Below are 25,332 nucleotides of genomic sequence, written 5' to 3'. Positions count from 1 at the left end.
TGATTTGTTGCGATCTCCATGTGTGAATGCGCAGAGATTTATATCTTGTGTAGATGTATTGTTTGACAGAACTGTTTGACCTCGTAGAAAAGGTTAAGTGTGTATACAGTATATCTCTGCGTCTCTGTGTCTATGTGTATATTTGTGTTTGTGTGCAAGTCCTATAATAGTTGTTTGATTGCTTTGTGGGTGTGAGGGGATTGCTAGCACTCATCAAGCTAATCAAACAGTTCCCACAGACAGTCACAACGTGGCACACACCCCTTTTCAGCAGCTCCGACACATCTGCCTCCTATCTGAACAAACATAATGAATTTACATGCGAGACGGGCAGAATATGGGTTGGTTTTTTTTTCTCTAAAAGATAAAGACAACATTGTCTAAGGAAATACAGTCCTTTCACAAGCTCACACATACAAGCTCCCTGAACCACCCACATGCATACACACATGCCCACCGACACACACACACACATCTGTTACACAGATCCGGCCCAGCGGTGGATAAATGTGCCTTTCTGATTGCTGCCACAGACAGGACGTGATTGGCATGGCAGACCAGGGAATTAGCCATGGTTTCCATGGTGACTAATTAGGAGGGTCCTGACTGGTGGGTTTATGAAGACAGATGACAGATCGGTGGTTCACTTCCTGATTCACAGAGCGGGTGGTCCCATTGGCTAGCGGGACCCCCTGCCATCGGAGACAGACAGGCCCTCCGCAGGCCACCTCACACGTGTTCAGCTGTCACCAAACATGCAAATATGAAAGAAAATTAAATGTTATCCTGAGCCAGCACACGCTTTTGAATCTTTGGATTCATTTTCATGCTAAACCCTGAAACATTGGTGTGTGTGTGTTTTGGGGAAAGTGTATGTCTCACTGAATACACACATTTACTTTAACTTGTGCTTTGGCTCTAAAGGACTGATAGATAGAAAAGAAGGTTCGTATGTCCATATTGTGGTAGCCGCTGCAGCAAACAGTAAACACCACGTTAGCTGTGATGTGGTTTAAACCCGCTCTCGACGTATGCATATTTAGAGACTCATTCACTTTTTATGTGCAAATAAACAAGTCAGACACACATACACACACTTGTGCTGATTATCTAGCTATAGGGCATGTGAGAGAGAAATAGGTGTGATTGGGTCCATCTGTGGCAGAGGAAGAGGAAAAGAGAGAGGGAAAGAGACACAGAGAGAGCTCCATCTGTGGACACCTGCCCTTCCTCCAGGCTACCGTCCCTTTTTCTCTGAACTGCCAACAAGATCTGTGGTTGCACAGGTGCGCGAGTGTCTGTCTGTGTTTTTTTTCACAAATCCAAGGCTAGTCTGTATGTTTGTGAAACGTCTGAAATTCTTATTGTGAGGAATTTCAGTAAGAGTCCAGCTGATTTGAGGCACATTCACAAAAAGGAAAAAGCATTCTCACTGAATAATTGTGAATGTTACTTGTCCTCTCATCTCTCATTTGGTTTTAACTGGCCATAAGATCTGTGTCAGTGCTTAGACCTCATTCATTTCTCTTTTTCCACTGCAAGCACTTTGACATGCCATAGCGGGAAAAGTTACACAGGTGTAATCGATAACATTGTGTTCCAGATTGGGATTAGATATGGTATTGTGTATGTTTTATTGGAACATCCTTAATGTTTCTGGGTACACCTGTGCTTTTCCTGCTGTGACTAATTCAAATGTACGGCATGAATCAGGGTCTGTTTTTTATGTTTTGTGCTTGTAAATACATCACAAATATTTTTCACTCTTCTTTTACAACCAACAGCATACTGCTCCTACCAAGTGATACTCACAGTACCATAAATAATCGATGCTCCTGGACACAAGCAATCCAGCCTACAGCAGTGTCGGACACCTTAAAAACACACTGCCTGAGAAATTGGTGTTAACAGGTAGAAGAGAGTGAGCCTTCCTCTCCATTTCATTTAGCTGTCTGTCCTGCCTTCCCCCCCCCTCTCTCTCTCTCTCTCACTCTTTCTCTCTCAGTCAGGCACCAGCTCCACCTAATGGCCTCTATAGGTACTGAGGCACACACACACACACACACACACACACACTCACATTCAGACACACATTGACACAGACTGACAGGGACACACACGGTTAGATTAAAATGGCTGGAGCATGATTCCATTTCACGGCGACGAGTGAGGTAGTTAGAAAGCCACTAAGATAATGGTCGAGAAATTTTTGGGGCCCCCCCACCCCACCCCACCCTGCATGCAGGGGAGTGAAACAGAGAGTGGTGAGAGGGCACAAAAGGAGAGGTGATTGGAAGAGGCACAGAGTGGGAGAGAGAAAAAATAGCAAACCGATTGAAGAAGACATGCGTGTCACAGCTAAACAAATAAGCATGTGTGGGAACAGATGGTAATAAAGTTCTCTGTTACAAGACTAGTGGCACACACACGCCGACACACACACAGACCTACACATGCACAGCTTGATTATGCGGAGTATTGGGCCGTGAGTCATTAAGACTTTGCCTCAGTGAAGCTGACTCGAAAGTGAGCAGCGACAGTCATCTACAAAGGCCGGTCACTAGCAGTCATCTCTCTTTTTCCCTTCCCTCTCTTTACTCCATCCATCTGTCTCTGTCTGCTTCGCTCCCTCTCCCTCTTTGTTTCCACCTATTTCGGCCTCTTCACCGTCTCGTCTGTTCTCTCCACTCACTGCTTCTCTCCTTCCTTCTCCATCGTCTTCTTTCTTTGCCTCCCTTTCTGCATTCCACTCTCTGTTCCCCTCCTGCTTTAGGAAAATGAGTTTTTCTCTGCTTTCAGTTTCCCATCCAGTGTTCTTTAAGCCAAAATGTGTGTGTATTTATGTGTGTGCGAGTGTGTCGATGTGTGAGGGCAATGTGTCCTCAATCACAGTGAAAGCATTTGTTTCCCTCCGCCAGTGGAGATAGATTATGTATTTCACTCCTTTTCCTCGCATCGGGGTTTTTTTTTTCTCCCTCCACCACACGTTTTGTCCTCCCCACTCAAGGTCAGTTGGAAGATTGCTTTCAGCCCCCTGTGTCCTCCCCGACGCACCATGCTTTATTGTGTGTATGGCCGTCAGCGTCTGTGTGTGTTTGTGTATAATACGTGCGGCTTGATGGCTGTGTGTGCATGTTTGAAATCATGGGAAAGGGGGTTGTGTTTTTGTACCGTTCAATCTGTCCCGTCTCTCATCAGGTAAGCACCTGTGTGTGGTTGTGTGTGTGTGTGTGTGTGTGTGTGTGTCGTGCTGATGGAAAAGCAGTCAGCCGGCAGTCAATCTCAGTTTTCAAGTCCGTTTTGAAGAAAAGGAAATGGAAAAGAAATCGTTAAGATTAACACGGCCGATATTAAAATGTTTGGATCTCATAGACTGTTTTTTATTGAACTGACTTTTAAAGTAAAATGTTTCAAAAAGGTTTCCTCACAAATTTTACAGATGCATTTTCCTATGTAAATATTTAATGCATTTATTGATTTCTAGAGTGTGTGTGTGTGTGTCTGCTATAGAGCGTGTGGCTGGTTTTTGTATGGACGGTTGGAGGTATTAATTTTCACAGTGGTGATTTGGGTGAGTAAAGGGCTGGCAAGCTAACTGGTGTTCTCAGCATGCTTTTGAGCGTGTGTGTGACTGAGTGTGTGTGTGTGTGTGTGTGTGTGTGTGTGTGTGTGATCAGCGAGCTGGCTGGTTTTATGCTTCACTACCCTGGCTGCTCATCCATGTGTACCATCTGCATGTGGCGCTGCCATGTGTGTCACCTATACCCCAACACATCCCACTCCTCTCATATCTGTAACCATCCCTCCATCCACACCTGACGCTGTCTGATCATTGTCCTCTTATCTCCAGTGTTTCCTTTCTTTCGCTTAAAAAACTCATTTTAAAAAGAAAACAAGAGCTGACACTGCAGTTGATTTAAATCCTTTCACTTACTTTACACTGCATATTAATAAAGAAGAAGAATATTTTTACATAGTTATTCATCATCTCCATTCACCTTTTAATTTTCCTCCAAGCAAGAAACCTTCATATCCTCAATCAGTGCAACTGTGTAGGATGCAGCGTTATCCCATTTGTTAGCTATGCAACACTAACACTCTAAGTGATCGATCCGTGCCAGAGCTAACTATGTGACAGATGAAAGTGTCACAATTACAGTCATGCTGAAGTGACAAATTGATCTCAACATTTCTGCTGGAGAGGAGTTTTTGTCTTAGAGGTGCCATCGTTCATCTACACAGCCTCATTATACCTTCTGGGGTAGCAGCGACAGCGGTGACTCATTGACTCATCACGCCGTTGTTTGTAAACTCAAAACCCGACTAACCATTCTCCATTCCATTCCTCATCTTATCTAATGTTCCCCATTTCTCTGCTATCTCTGCCTCTCTCTGCTGCTACTACCGCCCGTCCACGTTTCCCTTTCCAGCACCTCCCTTCATCTTTAATATCCTTCTCCCCAAAGCACTGACTCCAGCTTCCTGAACTCTTCACCCCCTCCTTTTGTTCTCTCTCCTGCATCTTTTTCGCCTTTCTCCTCAACACTCTCCTCAGGTCTGTGTTATTAACATAAAAAAGGAGGAGAAACTACATCTCCTCCAGCCCAGACTGTGACTCACTCCGCCCCGCCAGCTACTGGCTGCCTCCCTGACTGTCACGTCTCGACAGATGTGAAACCGATTTTAAGGGATGGGGTGAGGACAATGGCTCATACGTTAGAGGGTTGCATCCGGCAGTTTCAAAGAGCCGTGCTTCTGCTGGAGACAGTCAGGTAGTTTGCTGTGCTGCTTCTGGAACAAAAATAGGTCAAATATAATGTTGTTTCACAAGCACAGAAACAGAGTTGTTTCTGCAAAGCAATAGTGGAAACAAGGCTACACTTGTGTGTGGAGGAGCTGTCCTCATGCAATTCTGTCTCTGTCTCTCCTTTTGTTGTATCAGGGTATACCTTAAAACAGTCATTCCCAACCGACGTTACTTATACCCCAGAGGATACTCTGCACTTGCCAGAGGGTACACGGAGAGATTGTGGCACAGCTCAACTAATGTGAAGAAACAGAAATTACATCCTAATCAGAAAAATATCTACAACTTGAGTCAGCTGTAACACCCGAACATTTGCCTACATGGATGTGTTGCAATTAAGAGTGCATAGAAACCAATTGGCAAACGAGAGAGAGAGATGGCTAAACATTTAGGTAAAGGTAATGCATAAATGGTTGAAATAGATGCATTGAAATAATGAACAAATATTTGCAGGAGTTAAGTAAGAGATACATTATCGAAATAGTTAGCCAAATGAATGGTTGAAATAGATAGCTATAACACAGACAGATAAACAGTTTAAACAGGCATGTTAGCTAATAGTGATTGATAAATGGTGGGAATACACAGATAAATAGTTTGCTAAAAGATATTGATGAATGGCTGTAAAATCACCCTAGCTAATGACTAAATTGTTTAAATAGACTAGTTAGCTAAAAGTACTAGGTACTAGTACTAAGTTGTTGAAATAGCTTAAGTTGATTAATAGTTGAACTAATTGGCTTAAGCACTAAAGCAGGAATTGTTAGCTAATCGATAAGTGGTTGAAATATAGAAAACTGGGGACAACAGTTAAATGTCTCTTAGTCCAAACTGCAGTAGTACAAATGACAAAACCAACCTAAACATTTGGAGTAAAATAGCATGAAAAATTCAAATTAAATTAAAAGTGGTAAATAACCTTCAGCTTAAAATCAATTCAATGAAGGAATACTTAAGTTCACATGTCAAAAAAGGTTGGGAGCCACTACCTTATCGTACTATGTTCATTCCCTTAGTGGCTTGCTCTCACATTCTTTTTTAAGGAAGATATATCGATTACATGTGTCCTTTAAATCACAGGAAAGACTCCAACTTTGTCTTCATGCAGACAGTAATGCATTATAGAGTTAGTTTTATTACTTTCGAATTACTTTGATGAACACACTGAAATGACTCTTCCGAAAAAGATACATTAGCCGTCCATCAATTTTGTGAGGTGGATGACACATTCAGCTAAAATGTTTTTTCACTTTTCTCTCAATTAACTCGATGTAATGTGCTCGCTTCCACACGGAGATGATTAAATGGAGAAACATCACGGCTTCTTTTTTTTCCCATTTCGGCATTCAGTCACAGTGTAGGCCTATTTACAGCTCAGGAGGGATTTACTCATCAGAAGATGCTACAGTGTATTCACTTTGAACTATAGATTCTGCACAGACTTGTAAAAGTCACTGTAGTTGTGATACACAAATAACTCATTATTTGACTTTGTAACTCAGAACATAAGCTATAGTTACATAACATTTTTGCTGTACATTTCCAGCCTCCAGCCAATTTCTTTCTCATACCAATTCGCACAAATACATTAACACACACACGCACTGGCTCACCAGACAGTGGCTCCAGCTGCCGTACTAAACAGAAGGTGTGTTTTGAGGAGACGGGACACTGTGACCTTGCCGTAGGGATGATGACAAAGTGAAACTCAGCTTTTGCATGTGTGTTAGTGCTTGTGTGTGTGTGTATGTGTGCGTTACTAATGACCAGTGCTTAAGGGGAAGATGAGGGGAGATGGGCCATGCAGCAGGGCATAGGGAGTAGTGAAATGATTCCATTGATCATTTTTGATCACCTAAACAATGTCACCCAGCACATTCATCTCTTTGTATGTGTGTGTCTCTCCCTCTCTCCGTCTCTGTCTCTCTCTTTGTCCCTGGTATTGACACACTTTGTGACTCTCACCTCTTGTCTCTCTAACCTTTCTCTCTGTGTGTGTTTGTGTGTGCACGCACATGTGGGCTTTCAGACTGATGCTGCAGTGATGGCACTGGCCAAATGCCAGCTCTTGCACAGTTCCATTAGCATTGAGCCAGCGAAGGCTGGCCGTAGATTGCTATTGATTGACTATGGCCTCTATTCATAGGCTATTCAGCTAGAAGCATGAACACACCACACACACACACACTCACTTGTGCGCTAGAATAGCTGTAGAGTATATGAAACAAGAGACACACTTAAGTGTTTTGAGGAGTTCTGATTTTTGTCTGGGGTTATGGGAGAAATTAGATGCTTTTGTTGTATCCATTTGACTTCTATTGTGATAGACATCTGGTTAAATGTGTCATTATTTCCATTTTAAAAGTATTACTGTGTCATATGAGAATGTCCTGAGATGACTCACTGACTTGAGCACTAAGCCATAATGTTTGTTGCTTTGGAGGAAAAAAAAAAAGACTCAGTGATTTGACTCATGATTGGTTGTTAGACTGGCCTCTGCATGCTGTGGGCACTTGCTGGCTTTGACAGGGACTTGAGGACGCCGAGCTTGTCAATGGCTGAGCTTTGGATTTTAAACAAATCAATGCCAAGTGACTGGACCCCGGAGCCACTTCTTAATGAGAACCACTGCTCAGAGATCTCCATACTCCCGCCGCCTTCACTCCGCTCTCTGTCTGTTTCTGTGTCTATATTTCTCACACTGTTTTTATTTTCCATCTATGTCACTTCTCTCACCCCTTGCCCTTTGCCCACTAGAGAACACACGCATACCATACACACACACATACATAAACCTCAAACTCGTTTTTGTTGTTGTTGTTGTTGTTTTTTTCATAAGATATTCTTAGACAGCCCAATGTTAGACCCTATGGTGACAGCACCTCTGCTTGTCCAATCTGTGAGTGTCACAGCAGGGAAAACTGCTTCCATATTCAGTCACAGTATGTCTACAGTTTATAAAAGGAAAAAAACCTAAAGTGTGAGAAAATTTAATAAAACCTGTCACTCGACAATGCACATTTACTATTTGCAGAAAAATGAGCTGTACACGCAGATGTGTGTCCCTCCAGCAGCTGCATCTGTTGTTTAGCGTTGTGTGTGCACGCATGTAGGGGTAGGTATGTGTGTGTGTGTGTGTGTGTGTGTGTGTGTGTGAACACGTCTAGGGGATTAAGGATGTAATGCAGGATTATCCAGCAGGTAGACTTCCCACTTCTTCTGCCGAGGAGGAGATGGAGAGGCAGAGAGGAGGAGGAAGAGATGGGTGGATAGAGAGGAAAGAAAGTAAGGGAGAGTGATGGATGAAAGAGTTAAGGGAAAAGTAGAAGAAGAATTTATTTATATAGCATAATTCATACACCAAGACAGTCTTGAAGGAAGAAAATGTTGGAAAAGAATTAAAACTGAAGAATTAAAGAGAAATATTTACATAAGAGAGATCAGGGAAAAGGTATTTAAGGAGACAATTTCAGAGTCATTGACATAATAAGAAAGAAAATATTATACATGTATACACATGGAAATTTTCCCCTCAGATCCTCTGGTGACTTGTTCCACGGGTGAACAGTAACCACATGGAGATCCACTAATCTCTGTTCTTACTCGAGGAACAGCAAACAAACCAGCTCCACATGATCTACGAGCCCAAGTAGTTTCATATTGTACAAACAAGTCAGCGTTGTATCTTGGGGCTGAGCCATTTAATGATTTATAGACAAGATGTAAGATTAATTTATTTTTCTTCTACTCTGACTGTGACACGCTTGAAGCAAGTGCAGTGTCTGAGGGCCTGGTATAGAAGTGTGTAAGAGGGAAAAGAAGAAGAATGGAAAGATGCAAAAATACCTGGCGAGAAGTGGCACAAATGTTGGAGACTGACGGAAAGAAGAAGGTGGAGGGTGGTGGTGGTCGGTGCTGGGCAGGGGGGGACATGAGGGGACGACAGAGTGGGAGAGGCAATGGGAGGGGGATAATGGTTTTTGTACTTTTCAGGTGAAGCACTAAGTATTGAATTTTCAGATCCAGTAATGGGAGCAAATCATTCCTCCAACTTGTGTATTTGTATATTTGTGTCAGCAAATCTGTCTTTACTCTCTTACTTTGTCAGAGCTCTTAACATTGTTAACTGCACACATCACTGCTCGAGATAACGGCACATATTCAAATATAATGAGACTTGAGTCATTGCCATTGCGCTGTTCAAAGTGGTTTTTATTTAGTGCTGCATACTGCTTCAAGGTCCCCGCTGCCTGTGCTCACCAACAATTGCCAAGTATTAAATAAAACATAAGTCGTAAGAGCAATGTGAGCAAAGGAACCCGTGTTACTGGTTTAAAGCCCACATGAGGCGACAGAGGCGATCTCACACACGCACACACACACGCTCCCTGCAACATCCAAGGGGGGGCTACAGGGTCTATCTGTAGCATTTTGTAATTGTTTTGGACTAATCCTGGTTTTAATATGTCTCTCACAGCAGGGAGGCCTTCACGCTTAATAGACACCATGGATTTGTTTAATTATGTGTGTGTGTGTGTGTGTGTGTTTCTCCACAAATGTCATGTGTGTTTAGGAAAGAGGGAGAAAGTGGGAGTGTTTGAGTAATCGGGCACCACTTTGATGACAGTTTGTTTTTGGAATCTGTGCATATGTGATGTGATGAGTTTAAAAAACTATAAGAGTAGATGAGAGAGCGAAAAGATGCAGATGCATAGAGAGCATCTGTGCATATAGACACAATAGCTCACACATAGCTGATGTACACACACACACACACACACACACATCCAGCGAGTGAACCCTTGGCAGTACTTCTCCAGTCTGTTTGAAGTAGTGTCTCACGGGAGGCTATAGGACTGTGGCAGTGTTTCACCCACTCAAACACACACTGGCTCGCAGGGAAAGAGGGATTGCAGAGAGAAACAGACAGAGGAGACAGTAGGAGGAGTTCCTCTCCTCAAACACACTCCAGCTCATCTCATCCCTATCTCTCGGCCTCCTTGCAGACACAGACAGGGAGCGCTCGGAGAACAGGTTGAGGTTGTTTACAGCCTCGCTTTTTTTTCTCTCTCTCTTCCCCCCCTTTCCCCTTGGTGCTCATGCGCTCATATCTCGCTCTATCTTACTCACACCGACTGGGCAAGATTGAAACAGCACGCTGGGGACACAGCAAGGATATTACCCAGGCTGCATCGGCATCAGAGAGGGGGACTTGCCATTTCATTTTGTCGCGGTCTCAATTAGAATAGGCGGCCGGAAGGAGACGACTTCGGATTGCGGGTGCTGAACGCAGACACCAAAGCCTCCTGATAAAAGCCACCCCTCAAGAATATTTTTAAAACACAGCGAGGGCTCTCTGACTGAGCATCACTCCTCTCTGTCTCTGTTGTTTGCTGCGTGACCTGATCAAGGCCGCACAAATTTAAAGCACCACTTGCCAATTTCAGGGCCTGTAAACTCATCTTTGAAAACAAACAAACAATACAAGCAAATAAGACGTGGAATAAATAAAGTGGGAAATCAAAACACTGCAGAGTGACGGCCCGAGTGAAAGTATCAAAGGTGGGTTTTTGTCAAGGATGACTTAAAAAGCAGCTCATTTGAATGCGTCTGTTTTTCCAGCCTCAGCCGGCAGCAGGCCCACAAATGCCTTAAAACAATGGGTACAGACACACATGCATAAAAAAAAAATTACAGATGCACAAAACAATCCCACTTAAAGACGGTGCTGTGATGCTGCCAATCTGCAGAGCTATTGTGTTATTTTGTCCATGGTTCTGCTGTGTGTTTGGCTCTTGTTTTCCATACAATCCCCCTAAACCCTGTAATTGTGTAATACCTCATGTATGAGTGCAGGTATGTGGACAAGGTACGGCATCCAGCCACATTTCTTCTTTTCTGTCATCCCTCTCCCTCACTCATTTCTCCAGACCTTCCCACCGGTGTCCCCCGGTACAGCAACAAAAGCAGCTAATGGAGAAGGAATGTACCTACACACAGGCACAGATGGAGAGAGAGAGAGAGAGAGAGAGGGAAGGAGGGACATAGAGGCACACAGGCAAAACAAGAGAGGGAGAGAGTCATGCAGAAACAGAAGGATAGAAACAAGAGGGGAGGCACAATGTTGTATGGTGGAGCGGAAAAGAGAGTAAACAGCTCAGTCATGTTGCCAGTGTAACACTCTTGTTCCATGTGTTTATCCACGGCTTCTGCTCGGAGTTGTAAAGTGCTTCACAACTTAACCAAAACACCAACTCAGTGTGTGTGTACTAATTTTACTATACACACACGTGAACATGCATATTTGTTGTGATAGTGACAAATAACATCAGTTTCTCAGCCCCTAAGGTGATGTCTTCAAATTACTTATATTGTCCAAACAAAAGTCCAAAAAGATATTCAATTTACAGTAGTTTTTAATGCATCATTTTCTTAAATTGATGCTTTTTTTTTATTACGTGTAAATTTTTTAATCGCAGCGTAACATGTAATTGCATTTGCACAATGATAAGTAGGAAAGGAAGTGAAAAGTAAAATCACAATGCAGAAAAAAAACAACTTTCTGACTACAACTGTAGTTTCCAGGCTGCACTTGAAGCAAAGAACATTTGAATTGTAGTTTCTATAATTAGTTTTTTTGCACTACTTAAAAGCACACATTACACAGACAATTCTAAAAAGCATATGAGGGGTCATAGAGCAAGCTCATTTTTGGCATATTTGCTTGAGGAATAACTTAAACAGTTATTCGATTATTAAAACTCACCAATTAATTTGCCATCAATCATCAGTATCAACTAATGATTTCAGCTGTGATGCTTTTTTAAAAACTGTGTGGTTTGTTTCGCTGGGTTGTTTGCTGGAATATTGACAGTATAGTATGTACAGTAGGTGCACAGGGGTTTAATTAGTTTTACATCCTATCCATCATGTCTAGATGTGGTTATTTTAAGTGAGTACAAAAATGCAATTACTTGTACATGATGAGTAGATACTTACTGTGCCAACAGTGAGCCATAGGTAAACTGTGGTTTCCAGGATGAAAGTAAAACCATTGTCAATTACTTTCAGTTATCTGCACTGTTTAAATATGCAGTATATTTGCAGATATGTACATATTTAGTGTATTGTATGATTATGCTTTTAAATTATTGATCTGAATGTATTTCCTGCTTCTTTCATTTCCTCACCTTACCCCTTCCGTCCTTGATGTTGCTTCCATCCCGCTCCTGCCCTTCACCTTCTCCTCTCCTCCTTCATCCTCTCGCTCTCCCCTCCAGTTCTAGAGGCTATTTTTTTCATCTCCACTTAGCTTTTAGTGCTCTTCTGTGCCCCACTCAAGGGGAATCCACCTCTTTCCAGACACAGCCTTATTTTAGCAACACAAGCTGGTCCTTGGAGAGCACTGTCAGACCTCATACACTACGCCGTCTGCCCCTGCTCTCGCATGTATGTGCACATTTTACGATGTTTCAAGACTGACAGGACGTGCAGTGTCATCAAGAAAACATCCCCACAAGATGTTTGGAATTTCATTTCAAATACTTGTCTTTCTTTTTTCTTTCTTTCTTGCCCTCCTTCTGTTTTGGAGTGGTCACAGCTACAGGTGAATTATTAATGAGATAGGGAATTGTCGTTCTACCTCAGATCTCCCACCACCTCTTACATGAAAGAGGTGAAGAACAGCAAGAAAAGTCCTCTGATGGCAGGCAAGCATGAAATACCAAACATTTTCAGTTTGCTCTTAAATTCAGGAGCCATCAAGGAATTTGTGTTTCTTTTCTTTCTTTTTTTTGTAGCTTGCAACCCTCTCAGTCTGTGTATGTGTGTGTGTGTGTGTGTGCAGACTCTGATTTCCATTTAAATATTCTTTATTTTTCTCACTCCTCCCTCCCCCGGCAAAAAACTAATCAGCCATCCTCCATCCATTCATCCTCCCTCTCTCCCTCGCTCCATTTTGGCTCTTAAGATCACCAGGTGAAGCGGCGTTTGGCTAGCTGTGCAGCGGTGCAACGAAAATGAGCAGGAAAGACAGACCGTCTTCAGAAGCGTCACTGCGGGCCAAATGCCTTATTATGTCAGATTTACAAATTCCCCACTCCCGAGTCGGAGGAAAAAGTGACCTACATAACTACAGACCAGAAAAAAAAACACCAATGGCCCAATTCTCCTCTCCTCTCCTCCACTCCCTCATTCTCTCTATCTCTGCTGCTCCCTCTCTAGCTGCTCTCTTTCTCTCTCATTTCGTCACCCCTCGTTTATCTCTATCCTTTCCCCGACAGCGGCTTGGTGAGTTATCACCCCTCATTCAGATGAGAGGAGTGGCGTGTATGAAGGTCTGTTTTTTTTTTTCTTTGTGTGTATCTGCCTGTCTGTGTGTGCACATCTTCTGTGTGTGTTTCTTATATGGTCCATGTTGCTAAAATGGTATGGTCGGCAGAGGGGGGGGTGGTTAGGTGATCCAACCAACCTGCTACTAGGTAAACACCATCTGTTCACACAAAATCTCCCCCCTCCAACACCACGACTAGAATAGAGTGATCCAATCGCACCTCTCCTCACACACTTTTACCATGCCAGGTTCACACCAAGGTGTATATGCATGTGTGTGTGGCAGTGATGGTAACAGATAATGACAGAATTGTTGGCTCATAATTCACATTTTCAGGTGTTGCTCTTTTAGATTTTACAGTATGAAACACACAAAGGAAACATATTTTTCTCTCAGCATGTCATTCCTTGTTCCATTCTCTGTCCTATCTCTCTCTCTATCTGCGCTGTCAGTCTGTCCGTCTGTTTTCTTTCTCTGTCTCCCACTCTCTCCATCTCTCTCTTAGCCTGCGGTGGAATCGAGTCAAATCAATCAATTCAGGTTTCTTGGGCAGACCAGTGGTGTGGCAAGAAATTGACCTTTCTTTTCAATGTGTGTGTGTGTGTGTGTGTGTACGAAGGAGACTGTGTGTGTTTGTACACCAAGCAGAGGGAAGCAGTTAGAGCTAAGTCACTATCTGCCTCAGAGCTGATGGTGCCATCCAGTGTGGCGGTGCCCCCAGCTAGCCACTAAGGATCTTAAACACACTCGCACAAATGCACACACAAACACACACACAGCTTTCCACCCTCAGCTATAGCCGATATGACAAGTACACGGACTGTGGACACAGCATTAGCGAGGCTCTGTGTCTTTTTATAGCTTTTATGCTAAGCAGCATGCCATTGCAGGCTTTCCATTTTTGCCCGACTGGGTATTGAGTGTATTGAGTGAGTGAGTTAGCCTGGGTTAAGTGGCTGTGCTTAAGGGCACAACAGCACTGCTGCGATCACTGGCTGCTCCCGTACAGCTTTGGAACGAGCCCTGCGAAACAAGATAAAGGGCTCATGAAAACACATACACACACACACGCTGATACACAGACACCGGGCTGAGGAGTGGATGGATGGTGTGTGGAGAAGAGATGTTTGACTTTCTGTCATCCTTTTTTTTTTGGCTAGATTGTCAATTTGTATTTCTCTCATTTCCTCTCTTTTTCTCCCACACTCTCATGTATAGATTTCAAACCCCTCACACACACATATGTGCACACATACTCTCATAGAGTGCCAGATGTGGGCTGACACTCCCCATCTATCCAGAAGGTGGGGGTTTAATAGAGATTTATAATGATTATCAGGAGACTGAGGAAGAATATATCGTTGCTGCTTAAAAATCTACTGATAGAGGGCATGGATGGAATGAGTGAGAGGAGAAAAAGAGATTTTTTGGACTTCAGCGGAAGACACTTTGGGGAGGTATTGACAGAGTGCTATAAATGCAAGGATCCTTGGTGTGTGTGTGTGTGCGTGTGCGCTCTAGGCTAGGTCACATAAACAAAGCCAAAAATCTGAGGGGCCAAAGCTGCTGGGGCTATATAACCTGAGGCACTGTATCCAGTGCATGTGTGCGTGCACTCTCCTCTGTGTGTTGCGCAGAGTGTGTGTGTGTGCGTATGCTTCAGACTACCAACTACTTATTTGCTCCGTGTAGCCTCCATAATATCATGATAATGCACTGTGATTCCTCCACTCCTGGACCCTGCGCACTCTCCAGAGATTTTTCCGTGGAGAATTTCTTGGCCGACTCGAGCCTACCACTCCTCTGCCGTTGTCTGTCTGTCCTCATCCCGCTGTTCTGCACTAAAACAGCTCATAATTATTGTCTTAGCATCCTTCATGTATAATTTATCAGCCGTTTAAAAGCGGAGGTGCATGCAATTAAATCTAGAGGGAGCTTCTGTCTTTCCGAATCTCCCTATCCTCTCTCCCTTTCATAATTTCTCTCTCCCTCTCTCTCTCTCTCTCTCACATGCGCAGGAGCTTTCAGTCACGTCCCTTTACTCTCTGTTATTCCTTTATGCTGCGCCGTTGTGCATCCTGCTTCTTCCTGTCTCTTTCACTCAGTTTTTGAGTCCATTCTGCCTTCCCTCTCCTGCTCCCTCTCCTTAATATCTAAATATGTGTTGGAAATTGGATAAATCATGCAGAGGTGTTCTTGTTCTCTCTCTCTCTGTATCCATTTTCTTTTCATCCTTCACTCTTTTGCTCCCTTATTCCCTCCCTCCCAGAGAGAAAAGAGAGGAGAGGAGAGGCGCAGAGTAATTGGATTCCCCCTAATAGCGAGGGTAATGTTGACAGTACATAAATCCTGCCACTGAAATAGCGCCTCGTTTATCTTCTGATTTTGCCTCATTGTTTTTCGGCGCCTGTTTCCCACCCTCATCTTCCTCCCGCTCCAGCTCCTGTACGCGCTCCCCCTCCATCCTTCCGCCCTCACCCCTCCTTCCCTTCATCTCCCCCAGGGTCTCATCAGGTAGCCTTGATTGTTTAGATGGGCCCCGTATGGGACAATGCGTCTCCGCATAAATTGGTCGACACGGTTTGGTTGCAGCCAAGCAGATACTGGAAGGAACAAGGTGGAGAGGAACATAAAATCGAGACGCAGATAAAAGAGAACATGTACGTTGCATCGGATGCGCAGTGCAACATTAGGCTTACAGGAAACAATGAAGGATGCATTTAACTCGCTCTGTGCAAATAAAATCTGCTCCCTCTCTCACCCGACAGATTTTGCCCCCATGGCTTCATCTGGTTCAGAGAAAGGTGATACTTCAGGAGAGCTTTAAATCGCATTCAGCGTCAAATCTAGTTGGTAATATTAACAATCAGAACCTGTGCAGCAGAGGCTCAGAGATCCTAATTTTTAGTCTCTAATATAACTCATAAATATACTGAATCCTACATGTTCCATAAGGCAGCTTGATTGCATCTCTTCATTCCTGCCTGGAACATGCCTGTATCTGTCAAACTCAACGCCCCCAGTTAGTAGCCCAGTACATTTATAGTTGCCAAGCTGAGATAATGCTGATGACATTGCTGTGACATCATTGCAGTTATATTTTCGCACTTTGAAAAGCGCCTACAGAGGCACAGGCACAGGTGAGGTACTTTACTTTTTTGTGCTTTGTGCATTTTGTGCTACCTCTAATCTGCTATGTTTGAGAGGAAAATATGGTACATTTTGCTCCTCCACATTTATTTGACAGCTCTAGGTAGCTATTTTATATACATTTATATATTTTTATACACTTGATAAAGTAGTTGAACCCATGATGAAAAAAAGCAGAGATAAAAGCATCTACACATGAATTGCCTGTAGGTTCAAAAAAAAAGAGATTTGAGAGTGGGTGGGGAAAGAACAGAGGAAGAAAATCAAGAGGTATGACGATGCTAGAGATAGAGAAAGTTTCTGCGTCACTCCTCCCCTCCTCATCTCTCCTCACCTCTAAATATCAAACGACCTCATCAATAATTGACCGCGAGTCTGGCAGTTGATCAGCTATGAACGGCCTTTATAGTAGCGTTAGGAATGCATCACATACACACACACCCTCAAACATCCTGCCTTTGATGTTCTTTCATGATCCATCTCATTGAACGCAGGAGTCCAGGTCAGGTCAGCTAATCAATCACCTGCGTGGCATTTGAATTGTTTGGTCTGCCTATAGGTTTCCTGTGTACTTACTCCTCTGATCTCCTCTCCTGCAAACACAGAAACACTGACAAGGTGGGCCACGAGAGAGGGAGCTCGTTACAGAAGAACGTCTGGTAGTGAGTACTATAGGTTCAGTGGTCTGCATTCTGGCTGATTGCTACTGCCGTTATTGACAATACCAAGAAGTCGAGCAAGAGCGTCGAGGTCAAGTCATGCCCTTTCATCTTCCCTGCCTTGCTTGCAGGATCCATTCACAGCCTTCATACATAATCATCTTGAGAAACAGAGATGAAGAGGATCATGTAGACTCCATATAAGTGTGTGTGTCTGCTGTAGTGTAATACCTAAACTGACTGCACCGACACCACAACCCGTCTAAATCTCTGTGTGTATGTAGGCCTGAAATGTAGCAATGTTTGTTTTGTTTTTTTTCCCTGGGTGGTCTGCAGCCACCCTTAACGCACCGCACAGTCATTTAATTGGATTGTCAATCTGGGGAAGCCCACTTCCTCTTCTGTTTAACACTCTCACACAATAACACGCCACAGCCCTGAGGCGCTGTTACCTTAACCACACATCATAATAATATAATAATCTGATTTTATCTGTCGCCAAGCCAAGTCTCGGGTTAGATGCTGAAGATGTGTTGGCAAGTGGATAAATCCCAGTGAAAGTAAATGGAGATGAGATAAATACAGGGAGGAGAAGAAGGGGAAGGAAGCCATTTTGTGTAGTGGTGGTGTTGTCCCAGTGCCACTACCACCTCCTACACACACACACACACACGCCCCACGCTGAGCTCTGACATCTTTCTACAGCCAATCAATAGGTCACATTTCTTATTACACCCTGCCACTCACACACACCAGCTCCTGCTCACACACACACCACACGCAATACAAACATGGACAAACACACCTACAGTAGCCATTAAAACAGCCTCTTTTTCTTCTTTAGCTCTTTTTGCAGGTGAGTCACCACTCGTCCTTTCCTTCCTCGACTCATCCTTTGATGGCCACTGTCTCCTCCCCTCCTCACCTCTGCTCTGTCAACACACTGGCAGCACAATCGCAGCCACACGGTTTTTGTCCCTCACCATCCTTTTATGCCAGCTTTAGTCACCCTTTACAGATTCTCTTTGGCCAGTTTGCCCTCCTTCCACCCCGCTCCTCCCTCCCTCCCACACTCCTCCTCCTCCTCATCCTCCTCTTTTTTCTCGCTCCTCTCCTCTCATTTTCCACTTTGCTGCTCTTCTTGTCATCACTCAAGTCAGCCTGCGGTCTGACAGAGATGCAGGGTTCTGATGGAGGCTGCCAGACTGTCAGCACATATCTATTCAGCAACATACACACTTGCACACACTTAGCATGCAGCAAAGAGCTGCAAAACACGAGGAATAAAAAAAAATGTCAAGAACACAAACAAAGCATCGAATGCATCCATATTACTGAGTTCCATTTGAATTTCCATGCATTTATTTCTTCTAAATACGTCTTCCAGGCCTGTTGTCAAAAAAAGAAAGCGTTTGTTGATTCACAGATGCGATTCTCTTGACATTATAATTGGGAAGGTGTGTGGGGAGATAAACAAACTTTAAAGCCCATTGTTTGTGTTTCAGGCTCCAGTGTATGTGATATTGTAGATGTTATCTTTCTGATATCATAGTGGTGGACTGTTTTTCCAAAGCCACTATATAACCATTATTGCCTGTAAACAAACTCTAAGGCTGTGGGGATGCTCTCCATAAGAGCTATCACAGCGTGTATTCACTTTTCACATTGTTTGGATAAAATCAAAAATGTCATCTCTCAATTATTGCACTCGACTGTGACCATTTTCGTTGTCTTTGCCGCCTTCTTCTATATTTGACCGGCTTGTTTTACAAAACTGAGTTTGGTTAATATTTATCAAGCCGTCATTTAGCTCCTCAAAGGTATTGAAACAGGACTTAGCTCCTCAACGAGGTCGCTTTGATCGCAAAATTTTGCCTTCACACATTGTGATATCAAAGCAGATATAATTTGTCTTTACTGAAATGAGTTTGATTCAGTCTTCTCTCTTATAGCACAGAGTAAACAGACGCAGCAGGCCTTTGGTTTGGCATACTGATGTCCTGTGGGAGTTGGTCTATGAGCAAAAGATGAAAATATGCACAGTTTGATTCCGAGGAAGGATGTCCTCCACCCTGCCACTTTTCCTCCAGCGCTCCGTTTCTTCCAGTGCTGTTTTCATCCCCCGTTCCCTTGTTAGCCTGTGTTCTCCGTCTCCAGGGTTTTCAGAGGAACGAGTGGGTGATCGGTATGGGGACCTTCAGTGTGCGTATTTGTGCAGCTGTGTGTGGGTATACACGCTCGCTGGAAGGGAGATAATGTGATAGAAAGGCAAAGGAAGGGATGTGCTGTAGTTGCATCTGGTAGATTCACCAGCAGGGACCAAGGGTTCAAAGCCAAATTCGGTCCCCACAGGCTTCCAAGTGCAGCTCAAACTACAGTAGATTCCCTTCTTGGAGTGTTCGAATTTGGAGAGTTATAGAAATGGGATGAAGAAGAACAGACAGTGCTGGCCCTATAGGAGTCAATCTGTTCCCCTCTCTATTGTTGGTTTAACAAAAAAAATCCCTCACAAAAAGAGGGCTCGGCTTTAGACTCAGCCCTCTTCTCTCTCTGCTACCACTTTCTGTTAGGGATGTAACAGTTAATCCACTACCACAAGTGCCATCAAGCCCCTTCTGCTGCTTTCACTGAAACTCTTCCACACATGCATGCACACTTTTTGCTCTCTCTCCCTTTTTTTAACATCAATCCAACATCCAATGTCAAACCCCCCTGCCACTCCCTTTGTTTTTCACATGTAGTCATATGCTTGAGTTTTCTGAGCGGAACTGGCAAGGAAGAGAGCTCGTAATCGCACAACATAAAGCAGAGTAGCATGTGTCAAACAGAGAAACATGAAAACCTAGCCTGATTTTCTGTGCGCCGCCACTGATAAATACATTCAAAAACTCCACATTTTCAGCCAAAAGAAACTTTTAGAAAAGCATTTGTTAAATGGATCATCAGTAAATGAGGCGCTGCCTGTTAAATGAAGAATCGAATAATGTGCAGTTAACGATAAACAGAACCTCATCATCAGCCTGGTCTAATGATAGTCTAATTGAATTTTTTCATGGCAAAGAATTAGAACGATCATTTTGACAGTGGCAGCCACAGGCTATGATGCAGCTCTGTCGATAAAAATAGTGAGCCATTTGGATCTGTCATTTCCTGGGTGTTTTTTGAAAGCTTTAATATTTAGTGTTTGTTGTTTTAAGATCCACTGTAACGCACACTGCTGCATCAGACCTACAGTATAGCATTTTCTATTTTCCGCTCCAGTAAAGAACTGATTAAATTGTTATACTCGCTAACAAATTTTAACCCAGACACAGATTCAATTTTCACTGCAGAGAATGTATATGAAGCCCTTTGATGAAGTGCATTTTCCCATTCTCTTAGCGTTATGGTTGCTAGTAGTGTACTCCAGAGGCTGCCAGCAAGGGTGCCTCCAGATGTGACCCAACACGAGGTTGCCTCCGACTCAGGGCGAGACGTGCCAGATGGGGGGTTGTGGAGCAGTTAGATAGACGGAAGCCGGGGGGCCCTCAGGCAAAGAGGAGCCCTGTGACATTGAGGGGCACAAGTGGCCGCAGAGCTGACAAGATGAGAAGTGATATGCCCCCACCATTCCTGTCAGTCACGCCACCTCATTAGAGATAGAGAAAAGGATAGAGAGAGTATTCAGAGGAAGACGGTGAGAGAGGGATTTGAGCTGTGGTATTTATGTTTGCGAGAAACACAAGTTTTTAGTTGAATTACAATCATAGGAGGGCTCTACAGCTGTCACTGAAACCTAGTTCAAAGATTGCTAAATTAGCATACCATGTGTTTGGCACACCAGCATAGTAATGAAATGACGCTGCAGAGGCAACTAGCACGGATTTGGTGCACAGACTGGAAGTAGAGGAGGGTGGAGAGTGGAGGATGTGGCGGTGTAGGGGAAAAGATAACGTGAAGGCATGAAATATTAACCCCTGGCTAAACACCCAGGCTTAGCCGTCTGTGAAATCCCACTGTGGACAATGCTAATACATGCATTCACAAGGGAGATGATAGCGCCTTGTTGCACCGCCAGATGGGAAGTGTGCATTAAGAAGCTCTCTCATGTATTCATACACCCATAATAGGATCTATAAGACGAAAATCCCAAAAGTCATTTCAGTAACGCAGACGGAACAATACTGCAGAATTCAGAAACACGTGCACGCCCATACACACTCTCTCTCTCTTTCTCTCAGACACACACACACACGCAGACACGCAACATCCTTAGCCTCTGAAGCTAAATAGTTGATTGATGGTCTAAGCTGTGAAGAAATGCTCTCCTTTATGTCTCTAAAGGTTTGTAATTGCTGCAGTGAAAGGATGCTCACTCGCCTGGAATATTGATCCTAATGGGATTACTATCCTCCACCAGAGAGAGGGTGATGGAGAGAAAGAGATGGAGGGAGGATGAGAGAGAGATGAGGAGGGGTCCGGACAGAGAGGTGAGCAGATAGACAGAGGGAGAAATCTAGTATGTCCTTGCTGTTTTTCATTGATCTTTTTTTTTCTTTTTTTCACCGCAATCATTCCATAACAACTTCCGTACGGGAACAATGAAGCATATCGCTCTGGAAACCAGAGCTGGAGAAAATACTGGGAATAGAAATGAAGGAGGGGGAAGAGTTAGGCTGGTTCTCAAGGGAGAGATCATGAAGGGGCAATGCAGCCCTCCTCCCTCCCGGTCCTTCGGGACGGCTGTTGTTGTTGTGGATGTTCGCTGCGGCGGTATGGGTGCCGCTTAAGTCCCGGCAGCTGCAAACAAAAGTGGGTTCAAGCAGAATGCCGAAGAACAGATGAACGATGTTTTCAAAGAGAGAAGTGCGACTTATATAACTGTAGAGCTGGAGGTGGAACAGAAGCTGAGACAGAGAACAACCGTATGCTCTCAGTGACCATATTGTAATTTCGAGAAAAGTACAGCTCACTGCTTTTCCTGATTATTCCCATCACTGTTCTGATTTCACCCCGCCCTCTTCATCTTTCAGAATTAATCAGCGTGGAGGGCCATCAGCCTGTCCGTCATTCTGTCCGTCCACCCGCCCGCCTGTTTGACTGCAGTAACCCCAGATGGGAGGCATGGCCATCAGTGTGTGGCCAGACTGTCCTCCGCAGCTAATTGAAACGTTATGATGAGGCCGAGTCACGGAATCTGCATATGTGTGTGCCCCAGCTGATAGCCCTTCTGTGTGTGTGTGTATGTGTGTGTATGTGTGTGAGAGTATAGGGGCGTGTGTGTCAGTCTGTTTCAGCCCGACCATACTGTTGGTCATCTGCCCATGTTGTGACTAACTCCAGGCTCATTCCCTGCTGCTGAGCTTGAGCACTTAGCGGTGCTCACACAAAAGTCACCTTTATGAATAATTATCAGAAAGCCATTATGTCCGTTCTGTGCCTCTTGATGCTCCTCTGCGGGAGTGTGTCTTTTCATAGAGGAATGTGTGTATGTGTGACTCATTGTTTGGCTGGCTTTGAAAGTTTGTTTCTGCCCCAGTGGGGGGTCTCAGGGAGAAATGACTTTGCTTAGAGTTCGAAGGGAAGAAAGAGGTAAAGATTATCCAGACGAAGACATGGTGGGTGGGTGTGTGGAGGGCTGAGGAACAACAACAAGCTCAGCAACAAACTGTGGCCAAGACAATAATAATCACCTGCAAACTGACTAAAAGAACAGAGAATATTACCTAACCCACCAGGTGGAAACTGTCTAACTACACACACACACACACACACACACACACACACTCATACAGATGTCTCACAACCTGCCTGTGAGGTGATTGTAAAAATGAGTTTTCAATACCTTCAAAGGCTTGTAATGCATCCAGCAATTTCATTTTGACAGACACACTTCTAAAGGTGCAAGTTTTTTTCTGCCGCACAAAAGGAAACTCACTGTGTGTGTGTCATTGTGTGTGTGTGTGTGTGTGGTTGTGTGTATATGTGTGTGTGTGCGCGCGTGTGGACTCAGTAGTGATCAGACTCCCACAGTGCCGTCTCAGCCTTTAAGAACTGCAGGAGACTTGTAGAGGACAAAAAACAGCATGAAAGGAGAGAGAAAAAAGGAAGGAGGAGAGGAAGGGCAGTGTCGGGTTCACTTTCCAACCGTGTGTTTGCATTACTTTGTGAAACTACACTTTTTGACAAGGAGGTCTTTGCAGGGATGATTATCAGAGCACTGACACAAATCCTTGCTGATTTAAAATTGCTGTTCAATATGATGAGGAAACAGATTTTGAATTTGAATTGCAGCAGGTTAGTGACCAAGTTTTAAATAGACACATGACATTGTTTACACAAATCGGCATCAATCAAACTCAGCTATCAGATGGACGGTTTATTAACTGTGTGTCAACTCGCACTCCTGTTTAGAGAACATTTAAATCACTGCTGACGTGGGCAGATGTCCTCTTAGTCCACACAAACATACACAGATGTTGATAATGTATGCACAGACGTACAAGCACAGGAAAAAAAAAAACCATCCTGATGGTGTGGTTCCGATAGCGCAGAGTGCAGATGGATTCACATATATTCAAAGGTAAAGACACATACACAAGCCATTAGAGGCATCACCACTAGTGTTCCTGCAGGTGGTTGCCCCCTCACGGTGGCCCATATGTCAGACTGAAGGCCTGACACTGATTGCTTATGACATGGGCAGGCCGCAAGGAGCCCCCGGGGCCTCTGAGGGCCACACAGTCTCATTTTGGCATAACATCACTGGCTGTGACCTCGGAGGCGGGGCAACGCTAACGGCAGGCAGTGTCTCGTTTGAGCAGAGCTAGAGTTTAGAAAGGACCAAGATTATGATTTACTGCTGCAAACCATTTATTGTGTTTGTGCTGTTGTGGAAATCATCAGCTCGTGTCAAACAAACAGACAGGATCAATATTTGGGAGCAAACCACCTCTGTTTTTACACAAAAGTGTCTTTTGCAAGGGCTCACTCTCACATTGCATGAGAAGCAATCATATTGCCTTATGCTCGACCCGACTGCTAAATTATTTTGTTTTGGCTTCAAACTAACATGAAAACTTAATGCAGTCAAAAATCCTGTGTGGCAACTGCACCACACTCACAGAACTGGCTGAAGGCTCCTAATTAAAGCTGCACTTCAAAAAAAAAAACAAAAAAACATGAACAATGGGTGAAATGACTATGCATAATGTTACGGAGATAGCTCGTAGTGATGAACCCACAGAGAATCATCATCCAACTCTGTAGTTTCCTTCAGCTTTTTGGGGTGTTTTAGCATCTTGTAACTAACTGTTTTGATGTTACTAACCTCAACTTTTAAGTTTTGGATGAGTCTTGCATGCTCTCATCAACCCTATTTCCTTCCTGAAAAGCTCTTCTGCCTGTTCAACACCAAATGACTAGTGAGCAAGTAGCTGGCGAAGACAAGCATAAGCAGCATTAAGTGGCAAAAGAGCCAGAAATTTACCTTAGATCCTGGTCACAATCAAAACAGAACAAAAAGGATGTGTGATTTTCAGCTATACATGGAGTTATGTCCCTAAGTCTCCAAAAAACATATTACTACTGCTTTAAAGTTGATGATCACAACAGGAAGTTTTAAAGTGGCAATGATTGTGTCTTTGACTGTGTTTCGACACTTAAAACGTTTACTCATGTTTACGACAAAAGACATCTCTCTCTGAAGCAAAAGCAACCTGATGCTGTTAACAGTGCTGTATAGGAGGTTGGGGTGGATGGTTGATCATACAAAGTTTCCAACTTTGACACTGAAGACCAACATTCACATCTCATCTGCTTTCTGCAACCTTTCCTAACCTTTACCAAGTAGTTTTTATTACCTAAACTTAACCAAAGCTTAACTATAGAGGCAGGAGAACAGAAAACTCTCATATGATTTATTTTTGTCACGTCATTTAGGCATGAGCACTTGTTTTATCCGGTCATGACACGGGCAGAGCAGAAAGTCAAAGTCAGATCCTCCACATCCATAATCTTGCATCTGCATTATCACCATCTCATGTGAAGAGTTCATAGTTTTTCTACAAAGTTTTTCCCAAAGTGACCCTTCTTGGATGGCTATGAGTAGAGGAGGGGGTGGGGGGAGATCCAGAGACGTAGATTATCTGTGACTGATGATATCTGGAGGACAGGGTAGATTATTCCTCTCCAGATTTATGGTGTCTGAGGAAGAGCCCCATTTCTAACTTGGTGATTATGGCTGGAGGGCTCAGCAGGTTGCTCACACGTGAGTTGATGCGTGTGCGCGGGAGTGCATATTTTTTGGGACACAGTACCCTGAGACTGATGTGTGTTGTGTGTAATAAAGAAGCAGTATAATGGGATGCCTAACTTTCCCTCTTTGAATGATATTTTACATTAAA

The 25,332-nt window shown here is 43.8% G+C and overlaps 1 protein-coding gene across 6 annotated transcripts in view; it reads left to right on the top strand.

The window, feature by feature from the left end:
• The window catches only part of tenm2a (teneurin transmembrane protein 2a), a 221,344-nt gene that overhangs the window by 117,726 nt on the left and 78,286 nt on the right, over positions 1-25,332 (top strand). The window lies entirely within an intron of this gene.

The sequence above is a fragment of the Lates calcarifer genome, linkage group LG8 (assembly GCF_001640805.2).
Source record: "Lates calcarifer isolate ASB-BC8 linkage group LG8, TLL_Latcal_v3, whole genome shotgun sequence".
Classification (NCBI taxonomy): Eukaryota; Metazoa; Chordata; class Actinopteri; family Centropomidae; genus Lates; species Lates calcarifer.
This window is presented reverse-complemented; position numbering and strand designations above follow the sequence as displayed.